Source organism: Triturus cristatus, chromosome 2_1, assembly GCF_964204655.1.
Source record: "Triturus cristatus chromosome 2_1, aTriCri1.1, whole genome shotgun sequence".
Classification (NCBI taxonomy): Eukaryota; Metazoa; Chordata; class Amphibia; order Caudata; family Salamandridae; genus Triturus; species Triturus cristatus.
Genome location: NC_140581.1, coordinates 119,522,005 through 119,537,450, shown reverse-complemented (window position 1 = coordinate 119,537,450; position 15,446 = coordinate 119,522,005). Strand labels below are relative to the sequence as shown.

General features: G+C 45.2%; 1 protein-coding gene across 9 annotated transcripts in view; it reads right to left on the bottom strand.

The window, feature by feature from the left end:
* The window catches only part of LOC146863858 (uncharacterized), a 343,419-nt gene that overhangs the window by 93,052 nt on the left and 234,921 nt on the right, over positions 1-15,446 (bottom strand). For 3 of the 9 annotated variants that reach the window (XR_014976576.1, XR_014976580.1, XR_014976577.1), the window contains exon 8: positions 15,217-15,409. The exons of 4 other annotated variants lie outside the window; for them this stretch is intronic. The gene's annotated coding sequence lies outside the window, so the exon portion shown is untranslated. Of the gene's footprint in view, positions 1-3,616; positions 3,707-15,216; positions 15,410-15,446 lie in introns of all 9 variants that reach the window. 2 more of the 9 variants (XR_014976578.1, XR_014976579.1) reach the window with 1 other exon arrangement.

Genomic DNA, 15,446 nt, shown 5'->3' with positions numbered 1-15,446 from the left:
GGGATCAGCTTGGGGTTCAGCACCATGGCCATGGGGTGGCCTCAGCCTGCCCCCACTCCCACCACCCCTACCACCACGAGCAGGTTCTGCTGTTGCAGGCACAGATGACACTGGGCCTCCTCTGGTGATGGCACTGGTGGAATTGGCAGCCACCTCCAAGCTTCCCTGTGTTGCTGTGCCCTCGGTGTTGGGTTGGGTTTGTCTGTTCGTGTTAGTAAGGGTCATCTGGGTGTTGTCAGATGGAGCAGGAATGGTGGCAGGGGGTGCAGATGTTACTGCTGCTGCACGCTGATCCACACCGGAGGGGCCAGGTTGTTCATGGTCGTCGTCAGAGGAGTGAGAGGCATCCACAACGGCCTGCTCTGTGTCAACCAGAGTCTGGGACGGTGAATCTTCCTCGTCTGTTCTTGAAGTTTCCCCAGCTGCACCTGTGGATGGAAGAGACACACAATGTATGTTGTGGTTCAGCACACATAAACGTATCACACACATTCAATTCTGTACAATGCTTCATGATGAGTGTATGTGCATGGCTTTGTCTTCAATTATCACAGTCAGATGCTGATGTAGGTTTGGTACAATTTCCAGATGCGTTTTATGTACACGTAGAGCTGTGTGCATGGACAGCTCATGTATTTTTAAGGTGCCTTACATGTACAATGCAAAACGTGCACTCCCCTGCTTCACACAGGTGTGTTGTTTGTTGTTGGTGGGAGGGGTGTGTGGCAGGGCCTGCTGGGAGTTGTAGTCTAAGGTTGCACTCCTTCTCCCCCATGGACCGGATAGGACCCCATGGGCCATGATTCCAAGACAGTGAGTCTGAGTACATGTTCAAGTTGCCTGACAGTGGTGTCTTGGTGTTTGTTGGTGCCCAAGTCTCAGAAAGGCCTTTTGCTCCCCACATACCACACCAGAGCCCAGTGTCTCCAATCTTGCCTGTACTTTGACACTCCCTGTGAGGTGACCCTGGTGCATGGGTCTATTCCTGGGACAACTGGGATGGGGACTATGGCCTGGGACTACGAATATCACCCTGCTTTCAGCTACACCCACCTGTCCAGCACGCCAGACCTTCCTTCCTATGACTCGGCTTCCCTCGGTGTGTGTGTAACTGTGGTAGCTTGATGGCTGACTGTGTTTGGTGGTGTATGAGGCCAAATCCCGGGGGTATTTGTCATTGGGTTTGTACATGTATTGCCCTAGGTACATGTTACTGTGACATTGCAGGTATTGTGTTTCTCTAGGTGGCATATACATGAGAGGATAGTTTTGTTTAGGTTGATGTGGCTTGATGACAGTGAATGTTTTCTCTGTCCCCCCTTACATTATTGTCTGTGGGTGCTGATTGCTGTGACATCACATTTTGGAATAGTTGTTTGTGTACTCACCAGGCTCTGGTATTCCAGGCAATCCATGGAGGCCAACTGGTGGGAACATGGCCCGCACCTTCTCCTCCCAGGAAGTGAAATACACCGGTTTTGCAGGAGGACCACCATCAGTGGACTGGCTCAGGGCATGGTCTTTGCTGATGAGTTTCTTGACCCTCCTGCGTATGTCGTACCACCGGTTCCTGATGTCGTCCATTGTGCGCATGGTAGGTGCTAAGGCATTCACCTTGTCGACAATCCTCACCCACATCTTGTTTTTCTGGGATAGGGGGGTCTGTTGGACCAAGGAACCAAATAACTGTGGCTCTACTCTGATGATTTCATCTACCATGACCTCCAACTCACTGTCTGTGAACTTTGCATTCTTCTTTGGGGGCATGGTGATGGGTGGTGGTGGAGATGGATGGGTGTGAGTGTGTGGTAGTGAGGTTTGGTGAGTATGTGTATGGCTGGGTGACTGTGAGTGTGCCTATTGTGTGGTGCTAATGTTGTGTAGTGTGTAGGTTGTGGCTGTATGTCTCAGTGTGGTGGTGTTGTCTATTTGCAGGTCTATGAGATTTGCAAAGGATCATGGTCTGGATTTTTGGCCTTTTTATTGGTGGAGTTGTGGGTGTGTCTTGGTTTCAAATGTGATTTTTGGGGGATTTATAACTGCCTGTTTGGCCTTTTTCTGTGTCAATTACATGGATTTCTTTAGACATGGTGGGGACGTTCAGTTCCGGGTCGTACGCCTGTGGCGCCACTTAGGTTGTGATCCAAGTCGGTCACACTGACATTGTGCTATGTTGCATGTTTCACGTACGCGCCGGTCTCTTTTTATTGCGAATATCTCTGGTCTGTGCGAATCGGTTGTACGGCTTGGACTCCGTGCGACTCTCTTTTGTCCGAGACGCATTGCATCGTACTTGGCTGGTTGTAAGGCACGTAGCCGTTCCGTGTCGGCCGGAAGGTTTTGGTTCAGTTTCCAGGCGGCGGCACTGTTTTCCGTACGTTTCGGTCAGTCCGGATTGATTCCGTGTGAGTCGGTTGGATTCTGACTGGGACACATCGTACTTGTAAGGTCGTACAGCGCCTGTACGAGTCGGTCGGACTTCAGTCCCGGTCCGTGTTGGTCGGAACACATTCCGACCTGGATCAGAATCGGGCCCTTAGTAGTTGCATCGCGCGTGCACCCCATTGCGTGGTGCAAGTGCAACACAACTACTTGATTTATATGCCTCCTGGAGGTTAAGCATGAAGAAAGTAACATTACAGTTTTAGTGTAATAATTGTGACTCCATCAATTTCACCTCACCAGTCCCACCAACACACCACCTAACACCCTCTCTTTTCTTCTTGTAAATAAGGGGGTCATTACGATGGCAGAAGGCCCGCCACTGCCCGCCGAGCGGTGGTGGGCCCTCCGCCATGTGACAGCAATTTCCCCCCACCAAATTACGATGGCGGGGGGAATCGTCTTAGTTCTGTGGCGGTCGCAAAGACCGCCCGCCACGGTCCCGTCACAGACAATCGTACCGATTGCCTGGCGGAGCAGTCAGCATACCTAGAATGGTGGTGGTGCCTAGGAGGCACCGTCCGTCAGATTACGATGCTTCATCCCTGCCACCCTGTGTACTCACCAACATTTCCCTGCACCATGTGACAGGCACCGCGTGGTGCCTGCCACGTAGTGCAGGGAAATGCAAAACTTGCATTTTTAACATTGCGGCGGGTGCTGCAACCTGCAGCACCCGCCGCAATGGTAAACATGCACATGCGACTGCCATATATGTGGCCGGCCGCCATCGTAATCACCCCCTAAATTCTCACTCCAAAATCATTGTATCACCAAAAAGTTGCATGTAAGTTTTTATTAATGAATACTCCCTTTTTAGATTCTACGTTTCATCTCTCAAGGCTATTCTTATCATATTTCAGCACTGGAGGCCTGATTTATAATTGGACTATATAGTCGAAATAATTTTCATTTGTGGAGTGAATGCTACATCTGGAAGAGAGTCCACTAGCTAAATTATCTCCTTTTCCATATAGTGGAGCAAGGATAACCCACTGATTTGCAGGTATGTAGGCATATGGTATTTCTATAGTGTAAACCTATCCAAAAGGCTCAGAATTCAAAATTTCCTACAGGAATTGGATGATTCTTCCGCACCACTGCTTCTAAATCAGACCATGAGGAAGAGCATGTACTACTTTTTATTAAGTTCTCTTAAGTCTGATGGGCTTACCGGACGGTGGTGAAGGGGATACACTTTAGCACATGAAAAGGAGGTCCAAGATTCTTGTATTTACCCATAGGGTCATACTGAGGAATTCTCCTAAAACATATACAAAACCCTGGTTAGATGCTAAAATATCTTGGTATGGAAATCATCACTGGGCATTTTGTTATTGGAACAGACAAAGGTGTCCTCAATTAATTTCTTTCTTTAGACAGTGCATATAGGTTTTACTTTTAATTTCAGACATGGTTAGAACACTAGCCATAAAAACTTCATACATATCAAGATAATCCAAGTTGTTGCAGGGAAAGACACATAGATCAGCCATATTGTATTAAAACAGTGTGCCTAACCTGCACACACAGTCCCTCATTCACATCATGGGACAGTCACAAGTTGTAATGGGCATTTCTGCCATTGCAGTGGTCAACCAGGATGAACACCACAAAGGCCCCTGTATTCAAAAGGAGGTTTTGGTAGGGGAATGGATATGTTTTTACTGCTCAGCCCAGCAACCCTTAATTAGATACATATCAGGCTTGTACCTGAAACTCGGTAATAGGTTCCCATCACTTATGTGGTTTAAGGACACAGGCCTTCTGACATTACTTAGATGCTGGGTGACGCGCTGCCAGGGAGGTCACCTGTGAAGCGGTTGCGGGTGGAAGTCAGGAGTCCTGTCAAACTCATGCCACTGTAACAGGTAACATTAACTCCACTTCCACTAGACTCTTCCATCTTCTCCAGGCATCCAGATATTGAAAAAGAGGCACAGTCGCCTAGTTTAGGAGCCTAACACTGTACTGGTGACTTTTGAATTCTCCAGAAAACCACAACCAGTGAGCAATAGTAACACATTTCCCTTGCCAATTCAAATCCACAGTGCAGTCTTTTTAAGACCCAATAGCCAATAAAGAACAAGAACTACCTTAGTTACCTCAATTCTGACAAAACGTTTGCCAACCAGTTGAAGCTGAAGAACATTTTCTGCCAGTAATTGAATAGTTCCTCCAGTTTGATTGGTAGTGTGTACCTGAGCTAAGCCTATGGCTGTGCTGGCAGTAATTATGGGACAGAAGATGTGCTTTTAAGGACATTAGATTTCATTATGAAATAACAACTTTATAGAGAAATTCTAGACAGATGATGGTCTCAGTGGCAGAGCACAAAGATTTAAAAAAATAGGACGCTGATTTGTATACAGAGTAATACACTTACTGTACCAATGAAATGGCAAAAGCCCATGCACAGGCAAAATGTTGTATGTCCTGGATGTAATTTGGGTCGATAATATGTGAATGAAGCTTACAATTGGCAAGTGCTGCGGAAAGCTGACCTTTTGCCCGTCTGATTGTATATAAGCGCTGCGTGACCGCTAAAGCTGTTCCAGCAAGTGCTACAACATGAAAATAAAATAATCAGAGTGCCCTGGTCCAGTAAGACTTGTGAGCAATATTACCAGATTGCAAAATACATGGACAACTTCTCAGACTCCCTTTACCTGAAAGGGAAGACAACTGATGTACAATTACATCAAATATATATTAAAATGAAAAACTCGAATAACTAAACAATATTACTTTATTGTAGTTAAAAACTAGAAAGTATAGTAAATTTGAATATATGTTAACAATAAGCAACAGTAGTGTTCCCGTATGTTAAATCTCAGTTAGGGAATACAACAATTACAAACGAGGCAATGCCGTTCGAATAATATAGTTTTTTTTATATGAAAAACATCAAACTATGTCTTTTTTCTCTCTCTCACTCTCGATATATATATATATATGTATATATATATCCCCGGGGACGGCCAATAATTACAAGGGCAGGGGGGCACGCAGCCTCCTCTTGGGCTGGTTTTGGCACGGGGCTCTCCACCCCCTGCGGCCCAACCAATAAATATAAGGGGGAGGGGGGCCGTGCGTTTTTGGCCCCGGGAACCCCAACTCCTGGGGCCCAGTGTACTTAATGTGTGAGGGGGGCCATATGGCCCCTCCTGGTGGAGCCATTAATGGTCCTGGGGACCCCTTTCCCCAGGGCCAAGTATAGCTATGTCCTAGGGTGCCCACCCAAGGACAATGCGGTTTCTCTGCCTGCACTGGTGGAAATAGAAATAGAATTTAAAAAACATTAGAAATTCACTAAATAAACAAACGTTACAGGGATGTTATAGTTGGGTTCAGCTTTTACATGCATAATACCATAGAAATTCAGCAGTTATAGTTATACTTATATAAAGGAACTATAACCCATACCCTAAGGTGACTATAACTCGTGCCCTCGCAATGCGCTGCTAATTACCCCACATATTACACCAATCCTGACATCTTCAATGACATCATTGATATCACTGCAACATTTGCAATAAAATTATCGATGATAAAACTGGGCATGGCGGGGTGTGAGTCATAGTTACCTTAGGGCACGAGGTATAGTTTCTTAAAATATGTATAACTGCTAGATTTCCATGGTTTTGTGCATGTAAATCTGAACTTAACTACTAAAATATTATATATATATATATATATACATATACATATACATATATATATATATATATATATATATATATATATATATATATATATATATATATATATATATATATATATATATATATATATATATATATTCACTGAAAAAACCATAGGTTTCACACATGTTATAGTTAGCGGAAATTTTACTGATAAAAAACCAATGAAATTCCCCCGTTATAGTTAGTGCAGGCAACTATAACTCACGCGACCGCAATCCTCTGCTGATGCTAATACTGTATTTAGACACTTATTTGCCCATGTCTTCTTCCATACATTTTTAGCTATACATATATTACAAATATTTTTTTTTCATAAAGACATATATGTCATCAGCAGAAGATTGCGGTCGCGTGAGTTATAGTTGCCTGCACTAACTATAACGGGGGAATTTCATTGGTTTTTTATCAGTAAAATTTCCGCTAACTATAACATGTGTGAAACCTATGGTTTTTTCAGTGAATTTGCAAGGTTTTTTAAATGCTAATTCCTAACTATAACGTGTGTGAAACCTATGGTTTTTTCAGTGAATTTGTACGGTTTTTTAAATGCTAAGTTACTTTACGCCATTCGTGGCGTGCGCGCCCACTTAACGCAGTTCGTTCCGTGCGCGCACGGTGCGCTTCGCGCACCGTGCGCGCACAGTGAGCACGCGGTGCGCTTCGCGCACCGCGCGCCCACTTTACGCAGTTAGTTCCGTGCACGCACGGTGGGCACGCGGTGCGATGACAAAGCAAGAAAGCACGTCAACAAATCTGTTTCTGCTTTCCTCCGTGACTATGGTATGGGTGCCATTTACCACAACAACTTGCGTTATGACATGCAAGACATTTATAGAGGAGATGGTGTGCACTTCAATGATGAAGGGAACAGAGTCTTCCTCTTGAACCTTAGACTCTGCATCGGTACTTACTTGTAGGTACCACTAAAAAATCATTTCATAAACACAACGGCTCTTTTTAGAGCCCCCTAATATCTAAACACTTAAATCTGAATTTCATTTATTTATTTTTTTTTTTTCTACCGTACGCTTACCGTAAGCTTACCGTACGCGTACCCCGTGATTTTTTTAAAAATCAATAAATGTTTTCTTTGTACTTTACAGTCCTTCTTTGACCCCCTCACAAATGTAAGGGGGTCTGTAACTCTCCTCATTGCCCCCTTTTCTTGTTTTCACTCTTTTTTTTCTGAGTGAAACACACAAAATGGCGGCCGCCGCTTCCTGGTTTCGGCCGATTCGAATGTTTACTAAGATCTAAGAGCCAATCAGAATCGCGCTCGCGCACGCCACCGTACGCTTACGGTAAGCGTACGGTAAGCGTACCGTAAGCGGGCTCAGATATATATATTGATTTAAAGGCTATTTTCTCAGAATCTACTGAACAGATTTACACCAAACCTACAAAAGGCACTTCCTTGACCTAGGGACTACCTCTCTGCCAAATTTCGAGTAATTCTGTTCAGCCGTCCGGGCTGTAGCTCGTTCTAAAGGTCCTATGGAAAAATGCATGGGAAAAACGCGTTTTGGGACCCCCCTTTTATCTCAGCCCCCGCTTGACGGATCCCCCCGAGACTTTCAGGGTAGGAGCGGAGCGTAGCGCCCCACCTATTTTGAGAAATTCGCGAGGATTCATCGACCGGCGCCAAAGTTATTCAAAATAGAATGTTGCGGATTTCCTATGGAAAAGGGGTCCTAACTATAACTACCTACTGCCGACCGCCAGTAGGTAATATATATATATATATATATATATATATATATATATATATATATATATATATATTACCTACTGACGGTCACCAGTAGGTAGATATAGTTAGGACCTATTTTCCATAGGAAATCCGCAACATTCTATTTGGAATAACGTTGGCGTCGATTGACGAATCTTCGCGAAATTTTCCAAACTTTTGGCCAGCTCCGGTCCACTCCTATCCTGAAAATTTCACGGTGATTCGTCAAGCAGGGGCCGAGAAAAAAGGGGGGTCCCAAAACGCGTTTTCCCCATGCATTTTCCCATAGGACCTGTTGATGCAGCTACAGCCCGAACTGCTGAACGGAATTACACCAAATGTGGCAAAGAGGTAGTCCTCAGTTCAGACTTGTGCCTTATGCTTAAATGGTGTAAATCCGTTCAGTAGTTCCTGAGAAAATTAGGGTAAAAAAGTTAGCGATATCTATGGCCGAGGAGGATCCGCGCACCCTCCCCGCACCCAGCGCGCTCCCTGCCGTGCACGAGCTGAATGCTAATTGGCTGTCAACACTCCAGATCAGGAAGTGTTGGCAGCCATCTTGTGCCTCGGTAGAACCGAGGCACAAGAAGCCCCCCAAAAAAACATCGCAAAACGCGAAAAGGGGGCAGGGTAGAAACACCCTGACCACTAGGCCTGCTCAGGGGGTCCCACAAGGACCCCCAATGCCAAAAAATCGCAAGATGCGCTTAGGGTCCCCGATGACGAAAAAAAATAACGAAGCGCGAACTCCCGCGCTTCGTTTACAATTAGCCCCCGGGGGGGCCAAGTCCCGGGGGCAATTTTTCATAGTCATGGGGGGCACAGAGGGGCCCCGGGGGACCGCCACCCCCGGGGCTTAAAGTTAATTTATGCAGGGGGGCTCATGGCCCCCCCGCAGCCCCGGGGACCGCCACCCCCCGGGGCTTGTTTTGACAATATTATAATGGGGGGCCTAGAGGGGCCCCGGGGACCGCCACCTTCCCCGGGGCTTATCTTTATGTATGCGGGGGGGCTCATGGCCCCCTCTGCAGCCCCGGGGACCGCCACCCCCCGGGGCTTGTTTTTTTTTAAAAGCATGTGTGGGGGGGCTCGAGCCCCCCCACACGCCCCGGGTCCGCCACCTCCCCGGGGCACTATATATTTAAAGTAGGGGGTCCGTTACGGACCCCCAAGCCCCGGGGACCACCACCCCCCGGGGCTTTAACTTAAGTGGGAGGGGGGCCGCGCGGCCCCCCTCCTGGAGCCTTGTCGTGGCCCTGGGGATCGCCACCCCCCACGGCTGGCTCCTGCAGTGTCCCGGGATGCCCACCCCCGGGACACTGCTGCTTGCAATGGCAGGGCGGGAGCCTCGCGGCTCCCACCCTGCCATTGCAAACTGCTTTGCTATTTGGAAGAGAGAGCAGGTTTCCCTGCTCTCTCTTCCAAATAGCAAAGCAGATTGCTTTTCCACATGGGGAGCAGCATGTTAGCTGCTCCCCATGTGGAAAAGCAATGCCAGATCCTGCAGGAGGCGGGGAGCCGGCGGGGCCGTGGGGGGATTGGGGACCCCCCCACGGTCCCCAACGGAGGCCAGGCCCCAGGGGATGGGGTCCCCGGGGCCAGTAGTGGCCCGGGAGGGGAGCCACGTGGCCCCCCTCCCCAAAATAAAAATAAATAAATAAAAAAACGGCCCCGGGGGATGGGGTCCCCGGGGCCAAAAGAGGCCACAGGAGGGGGCAAGGCAGCCCTCCTTCAAAAAAAAAAAAAAAAGGGCCATGCCCCGGGGGATGGGGTCCCCGGGGCAAATTAAGGCCTCGGGAGGGGGGCCACGCGGCATTTAAAAAACCTTAGAAATTCACCGAAAAAACATAGGTTTCAGGGGCGTAATAGTTAGCTGGACATTTCACTCATACAAAACCATTGAAATTCCCCCGTCATAGTTAGTTCAGCTAACTATAACTTGCGCGCCCGCAGTGCACTGCTGATGACGTCACATATTACATCACTCATGATATGGTCAGTGACATCACTCATGACATCACTGATGACATCTCAAATGACATCACTGATGACATCATCCAGTGAATGTGTGTTTTTCTGAAAATTAAATATATTTTATATATGTATATCTCAAGTTTGATGGAACAATAAATTGGTATATAAGTGTCTAAATGGATGATGTTTTTTTGTAAAATTGATTGTATAAATGACTGATTAAGTGTATCTTAGTGAATACATGGGTTAGCAAGTAATGTTTAAATATGTACATATCTGTATCAGTCTCTCACTTTGTGTATAAGTGGCTTCATGGGTTGGTGAGTAGCTACATGAGTGTCTTTATGGGTTATTAGTTGTTTTTTTGAGTATCAGTATGAGTGTCTGTATGGTTCGGTGGGGGGTATTACGTAGTGCATAGATGCATGAATGAGTGGCTCACTGTTTGTATTTGTTGAAGACAGCATGTGTGCAGGACTGTATGGGTGGATGAGTGTGTGTATGGGTGTGTTAGTGAGTGAATGACTGTCTCAATAGTGTCTTTATGAGTAACTACATATATTTTAAACTTGTATATGTGAGTTTTGGTGTATATAAGTGAGTATATGTGAGAGTGAGAGATTGGAAGAGTTTCTGTATAAATAAATATGTGTTTCTATAAGTGATTGTTTAAGAGAGTAAGTATGTGTAAGTTTCTGTAGAAATAAGTGTGGTGGTGTGTGTATAACTGTATATGCAAGTAAATGTATGTTTGATACTTTATTTGCATGTATGACTATGTGTGTGAGTAACTCTATGGATGAGTGGCGGTGTGAAACAGGATGTATAGGTTTATGAGTACATATGATGAATAAGTACATGTATGAGTGACTGTATAGGACTGTTGGTGATTGAGTGGATGTGTGTGTAGATCTTGGAATTACTCAATAGGTGTGTTGTAACTGGTATTGGTGTGTCCATTTTTTAGAAAATGTTAGTTTCTATTTTTGGGTATGTGTATCAAAGGTTATATTAGGGTGAGAGGAGGTCTGCTACTGTATCAAAAGGATGATGTCATCAGTGATGTCATTTGAGATGTCATCAGTGATGTCATGAGTGATGTCACTGACCATGTCATGAGTGATGTAATATGTGACGTCATCAGCAGTGCATTGCGGGCGCGTGCGTTATAGTTAGCTGAACTAACTATAACGGGGGAATTTCAGTGGTTTTGTACGAGTGAAATGTCCAGCTAACTATAACGCACCTGAAACCTATGGTTTTTTCAGTGAATTTTTAAGGTTTTTTAAATGCTAATTCCTAACTATAACATGTCTGAAACCTATGGTTTTTTCAGTGAATTTCAAAGGTTTTTAAATGCTAATTCCTAACTATAACATGTCTGAAACCTATGGTTTTTTCAGTGAATTTCAAAGGTTTTTTAAATATCAATTTTTAAATGTAATAATAGTTATATTTATTTTTTTGATACTGATTTTCTTCATTTTTTTAACCAATTATTTTTACTTTTTAAAATTTTTAAATTACATTATATATTTTTAATATAAATGGAAAAAAATATTGAAACACATTTTTGTTTTTTGTTTTATATATTTTTTTACTATATATTATTTTCTTAATTTTGATTTTTTTTCAAATTTTTTTGGGGAGTCGCACACCCAAAGTGTACCTTTATCGATCACTGTTTGAAACGTAGCCGTCATTTTAGGATTGATGTGTAGAATCCGCGTAGGATGTGCGATGGGTGCATATTTTCATGCACGATTGCTATTGCGACTGGTACGCGACTCCAGGCCCCTACGCGACACATACGTATTACTTTACATGATGCTCGCATGCTTGCGCGTGACGTCATATACGTGTTCGATATGATAGGTGCACAACTCCTAATTGTAACGTAAAAAAAAATTAGCACCTACCACTAATTTCTATTCTCCCCGGGGATCCCATCCCCGGGGCCTAAATACAATGTTGGGGACCATGGGGGGAGCCCCAATGCCCCAAGGTCCTAGCTGGCTCCCACCCTCCTTCGGGAGCCGGCATTGCTTTTCCACATGGGGAGCTGCTAACATGCAGCTCCGCGTATGGAAAAGCAATCTTGTTTGCATTTTGAAAGAGAGAGCAGGTTTCCCTGCTCTCTCTTTCAAAATCCAAACCAAGTTTGCTATGGCAGGGCGGGAGCCGCGAGGCTCCCACCATGCCATAGCAAACTATAGTGTCCCGGGGTGGGCACCCCGGGACACTGCAGCAGCCGGCCCTGGGGGGTGGCGTTCCCCAGGGCCATCATTAGCTCCAAGGGGGGGCCGCACGGCCTCCCACCACTTACAAAGCCCCAGGGGGGTGGTGGTCCTCGGGGCTTGGGGGTCCATCACGGTTTACACCATTTAACCAAAAGGCACGACTCTGAACCAAGGGCTAGCTTTTTGCCAAATTTGGTGTAATTCCGTTCAGCTGTTCGGGCTGTAGCTGCGACTAAAGGTTCCTATGGAAAATTGCATGGGGAAAACATGTTTTGGGACATCCCTTTTGTCTTCTCCCCCGCTTGATGAATCACCCCGAGACTTTCAGGATAGGAGCGGACCGGAGCTGGCCAAAAGTTTGGAAAATTTCGCGAAGATTCGTCAACCGGCGCCAAAGTTATTGGGAATAGAATGTTGCGGATTTCCTATGGAAAATAGGTCCTAACTATAACTACCTACTGGCGACCGCCAGTAGGTAATGTGTATATATATATATATACATATATGTGTAAAACTTCTACACACACATATTCACTGAAAAAACTTAAAGTGCAGTTATACGTTAGGAAGGTTGTCGGATTTTCACTTACATAAAAAAAAACTTAGACATTCACTGAAAAAGCACTACCATTTAAGAAGAAAAAAATTTGTCAATTATACGTAACTGACATAAGTATAATTTGCACCGCCGTACATTTCAAACTTAATCAGAGTAGTAATATGGACAATTAACACATTAGATTATACAGTGCGAGTTATACGTCAGGTACATATGATCTGTGAATTTTTTTCATTTAAATGTTTATTTTATTATTGGAAGACATTTTAACGTAAGAGTTTGCACACAGCAAATCAGACAAGTCACAGTGAAGAAATTAGGAATTTTCCAAGGGCCAGGCCCTAGTGAAATGTGAGGGGCCCTCAAGGAGGTGCAGACTACCGAGGGAGATCAAGGGCCTTCAAGCAGGTGAAGACCACTAACGCTGATGAGGGGCCCACAAGAAGGTGTGTGTCCCGGAGGAAGAAGGCCAAGGGACACTCCATGCCCCCTGTCAATTTTAGGTTGAGCCTAGAGGCAGCGCACATGCGCTGCTTGTGTGAGACATGCTGTAATCCCACTGTGGGCTAAGACCACATCTACCACTTTCCATTTGTTGCTTTGTGTGCCTTTCAAAATTAGTTTCTTTATATTCATGAAACGCTGTTCTTTGTCTTTCCTTTAGGAATGTTTTCACTTTCGTGTGGACTGCCCCTTTTACATGTGCCCATACTGTCAGGTTGATTTATCCTTTGTACGGATCACTCTTTTGCAATTTAATGGTCCCGCGCTGTTTGTCGCTTGCCCGCTGCTGCCCTCAATTCCTTTATGGATATCTATGATCTTCAAGCACGAGCACTACACGTTGTCCGTGTTGCCTTTGCTCCTGCACCCTTCCTCGTCCCTCCTCCTCTCCCTTTGTGGCGTACCTTGCTTTTGTTCTGCGTGCTCATGCTGCCATTGATCAAGAGCAGGAATCCTTAAATGGGGGGAAACCGGCAGGGTCATGCCTGCTTTGCAGAGTTGTTGCACTGCAGCACGCCGCTCTTTATTGTTTAAATATGGCGGCCGCGCCTTGCTTTGGGTCTGCATGGCATGTCACACACACAGTGGATACTGCAAGGCTCCATCTACTATTGGTCTTGTTTTATTTTTAGTTGATCATCACCACTCACCCACTACATGTTACTTCCTCCTCCTACGCCACCCACACGCACCTTTGTTGCACCCCTGTGATCTTTTATTCATTTTAGGAGAGCATGGCCACAATAGCCAACGGGCACTCAACCTGCTAAAAATTAGTTTAACGCTACCTGGAATTTCATTTTATTTTTATTTGCAGACACATCTTGGATAAGCAAATTAAAAACAAAGGGCGACTGAGTCCTTTTCTAGGCACGCGCTTGCACAGTGATGCATGTTTTTTACACATGTTATCAAGCATGCTGGAGCATACAAAATAACTTGTTCGTCAGTAGACACTGTTATTATGCTTTTTTCTCTTTTGGCTGATGCTGCACAGCCGCACCAAAAAGTATTGGCAAACCCAATAGATGCCAAAGGCGAGACCTATTGGTATTGCCAATGCTTGTTAACATGGTGAGAAGTCTATAGGAATCATCATAATGACCCTCCCCTCCACACCTCAATAATGTAACAAGGAAACAAAACTCAACATTACCCAACATAGCAGAAAATAAAACATGTCTGTACTGAAGGGTTGTATCTTCGTGCTCATGTTTTACTATTTAACACCCATTCCTCAGCATGCAGTGAGAAATTTTCGTAAGTTAGAACCTGAGCATAATTCTGCAAAACATAACATAACACAACAGACAGAATATGTTCTGGCTATTCATACAACATTTCTGTTATATTTACCATCCTGTGATATATTGATATATTTTAGGCAGTGGCGGCTCCTCCGCTATGGCGGAGGGCCATCTCCCCCACCCAGCGGCCTCAAAATTCGAAAAATAAAACAATAACAAAATGTGTTTATTATTGTTTAATTTCTCCTTTCCTGCTGCGTCTTGTGGGTGGGGCCATTGCGGGTGGCAGTCATAGGAGGAGTGGTGACACTTCACTTAGTGCGCATGACGGTTTGGCCTGCTGTCTCAGGACTGCCAAACCGTCATGTGCACTTACATCTCACCAACCCGAGGTGCATTGCCGGGTAGAGAGGATAGCAGGCATAGGCTCCCAGTCCCCTTTGAAGTGGAAAACCAGCCTGCTCAGGCCAATCCCAGCGCTTCTATCATGCATGATTGGCCAAAGGGGAGTCTGGGAGCCTCAGCAGGAAAGAGAAGAGCGCCGATTTGCAAGGAGAAGGTAAGGTCTTTTTTTTTCTTTATTTTTGACGTCTGTTCCCCCCACCACCTCACACCCCCCTGCCCTGCCACTCTATAGTGGGAGCATCTTCTACTGATTTTAGGGCATGCATCACACAGCCAAGGAGCTAAACACAAAGCATCAAATTTTGGCCCATGCTTATATAGTCTCATATATGCATTGTTGTAATTCTGATATCATGCTCTTGAAATATATGTTACAATATGGCAGGCAATTTAGATTCCTTTTTAGTACCTGCCAATCTTCTTCATTAATAGCTTCAGGTTCCTCTCATTTTCTAGTGCTGGATCCACCCGGGGGTCCACCCCATTCAGTATATAGGTACTTCCAGAGGAGGCACTGCAGTAACCTGTTGTGCAGTTTGATGAAAAGAGTGCGGAGCGAAGTTTCTCTAAGTCGTTCAGCATCCCCACCATTTCGCCTCTGTCTGGAACGAAAAGGAAGATGGAAAGGGATAGTATTTT